This window comes from Meleagris gallopavo, chromosome 10, assembly GCF_000146605.3.
Source record: "Meleagris gallopavo isolate NT-WF06-2002-E0010 breed Aviagen turkey brand Nicholas breeding stock chromosome 10, Turkey_5.1, whole genome shotgun sequence".
Classification (NCBI taxonomy): Eukaryota; Metazoa; Chordata; class Aves; order Galliformes; family Phasianidae; genus Meleagris; species Meleagris gallopavo.
Window position 1 is genome coordinate 19,803,047 of NC_015020.2, and position 3,356 is coordinate 19,806,402.

The following is a 3,356-nucleotide window of genomic DNA, read 5'->3' on the forward strand; positions in this document are numbered from 1 at the left end:
CTTAATAAAGTTCTTGTGCCAGAGTGATTCACCTTGCTTCCCTCAAGCATGGTATTTCTGACAGTAACCAAGCACCATGTTTGATTTGAATACATATTGTCTGGGATGGGCAAGGAACCCAACAAGCATCGCTAATCCTGCTCCGGCTCCCCATTTCCAGCAGGAAGCACATCGAGTTTGATTTAAAAATAAATAAAGACAGGATCTGTGTAAGGGGGGGCCTCACCTCTGTAAATGTGGAGGTACCATCCAGGTTTGAGAGGACTGATGGAATCAATCTGAGGTGTGTGTGAGTGTCTGCAAGGATGTGGCCAGCAGATGGTGCACGGCTGCACAGCGTTGGGATCTTCTGAAGCTTTGGTTTCTGCTTTCTGAAATGTTGCAGCTCTGGGAGATGCTATCCCAACTTACACACAATCAGGGAGAGATTTTCATTTCATTTTAATTATGGTTTGTAATACAGCACCTGGCTTTGCATTTGAATTCCAGCCCACAGTGGAAAGCTGCACTTCCCCTGCTACCAGTGAGGCTGTGGAGCCATATGTTACATTAATCTGAGCAGCAAGCTGCACACTGTGAAATAAAATATGCCCAGACAGAAAATAAGATGGGGGAAAAACCCCTAAGCAAGCAGTGAGACTGCTTATAGAACATCATTCTTTCCACAGTGCAGAACTGAACTTCCAGAAAGGTGCATGGAAAAAATGTTCTGCTCGGATCTACCTGCAGAGCCCTCCTCACTGCGCAGATTTTCAGTGCACAAAGGCAGATACTGATATGGTTATGATCTAATCTGCTTTATCGCTATGTTGTGGGTGTAAGTGTTATTTTCTCTGGTATAATAGATGCATGTGTAACTTGAGGAGTTCAGTGATTTCATCCAGCTGCGCTTCGTCCCAGGTTAAGAGAGAGAAATGAGAGTGAAGGCTGTGAGTAACCTGAAATAGATCTCCATCTCAGCAATGATAAACTCTGCAGCACAGAGGAGAGCACTGCTGCAAAGCTCATTCTGTGCTCATGGGTTGTGGTTCAGGCTGACAGCAGAAGTTTGCCGTGTGGAAGCTAGAACAAAGAGGAGCTCACTGCAGGCTTCACCACGGAGTTTACAGGGCTGTGGCAAGCTCTGATTTACTATTTCCTGCTTTTCCTATAGGCCATATCTTTAAGGATGCCTAATCTGAAGACTTTTCTACAACATCTGGCCACACACTCAGGCCAAACTTTTTGGCTGGGTTTCCTATGGAGGAGGCTGCAGCGGGGGCGTCCCTCCTGCCAGCCCTGCAGTTGGGGCTGGTGGAAACATCCCATCACCGAGGTGGGATGGGAACCTCGGAAAGTACAAAGGATCTTGTGGAGTGGGAGCAGTCTGCAGGCTCGGAGGGCCCCAGGCTGGTGGCTGTGGGAAGCCAGATTTCCTTTCCCAGGCAGCCTTGGATGATTTGTTTCCATGCTTCAGTTTGGTTGTGAATGGGGGCAGGGTCACCCTAAGTATTCATCTATATCTCCTCTACCAAAAAACAGTCTGGTCTTCAAATTTTATATTCGGTATTTTCATGTTTGTGAATGGTTTCTTACACTTCCCTCCATAAGGCATTGGACCAAGAGCCATATTCCTATAGAATGAAATCAATTTTGCTGGTACAGGCACTGCAAGGCTGGGGCAGGTTACTGGTGTTCCTGCACTGAGGTCCCCAGGTGACCCCAGGGACTGGGGCAGGGGCTGCTGAAAGAGCACATTGTCTGCTCACAATTCACTAATGTTCACAAAATTCACAGAGTAATTCTGACAGTACAGGAACCGGGCAGATTTATAGGCCTGTTGCTGATACAGCTCTGGGGTTTGCAAGTGGCTATAACTCATGTCACTCAGCAACAAGCAGAGGCTGTGGGGCTTTCTCCCTGCGGGGGACAGTGCTTTGTAATGGAGACTTCCTCCAAAGTACCCAAATCCCATCTCCTGGGAATCCGTTCTTTCCAGGCATTTCACGTGATTATTTTTGGCTGAGTCTGTGGAGATTTCTAGTTTCCCAGTGCAGTCATTTTTATAACATGTGGCTGCAAAGCCTGTAGAATTAGACATAACTTAACCTCATGCATTTGAGCGTCTCTGGGCTGCAACCACTGCCTCTCACACCTGCTCCCTCTTTGGGCTGTGTTTGAAACATTCCTTTACTGTGAAAGGACCAAGCTGCAAACGCTCTGGACAACAGCCCCTTTATTGAGCTTGCTGAGCTGCCATAAATATTTAATTAGCTGTTGCTCTATTTCTGGAGAGATACAGAAAAGAAAGCCATTTTCTTGCATTTAAACAGATCCATTCCGGCACCATCCTGCTGGAAGGACTTCCCTGCATTAACTCATGACAGCGAGCCAGATAAGGGAGGGTGCAAAGAAATGCATGCCAGGCTGAAGGGCTGGCAAAGAGGTGTGGTGCAGTCTCCTGCAGATCTTGAGGTGGAAACGTAGCCTCGAGGGTGGAGATGGAGATAAGATAAGGGGTGATGGCCTCACGCTGTGCCAGGGGAGGTTCAGGCTGGATATTATGGAAAAATTCTTCTTTGAAACAGTGGCAATGCACCAGCACAGGCTGCCAAGGGTCACCATCCCTGGGGTGTCCCAGAGCCATGGGGATGTGGCACTGAGGGACATGGGCATGGAGTGTGGGCTGGAGGTGGATTGGGGATCCTAGAGGGCTTCTCTAACTTCTCTAGCTTCCCTGAAAGAGTGGTTAGGCCATGGAATGGGCTGCCCAGGGAGGTGGTAGAGTCACCGAGCCTGGAGGTGTTCAAGGAACTTTTGGACGTTGTGTTGAGGGATATGGTTTAGTGAGAACTATTGGTGATAGGTGGATAGTTGGACTGGATGATCTTGTAGGTCTTCTCCTTGGTGTTTCTGTGATTCTGTGACTGAAACCTTTTGAAAAACAGGGTGGATATACAGCCAAGACCCGAGCATGGCTTAAAGTCAGTTATGAAACAAGTCCTGCAGAAGCTCTTGCTGATAAACTCAGACTTTTTTGCAGTTTTTCAGTGGAGTCACAGATGGAATTGCAACAGCTGTGCCTTGGCTTGGTAGGCTCTTCTTGCAGCATTAACTCAGCCCCGGTGCCTAAAGATGCAACTGCCACATGGAGCTCCTCAGTTCTCACATTAAAAGATTCAAAGATTTCTGACGTCGTGGGGCAATACCAAACAGAGCACCGTGGGATGCAAACAATGCAGCCAGCTCATATTTCCGAGAAGGAAACAAAGCTTGTGGGACTGCTAGTTTGTATGCGAAAAAATCACCGAGGCCGACGCTGCTACTCCTGCACGCTTGTGGAAGCGGAGCGGATGCCGACCCCCAGCGGCGCGGTG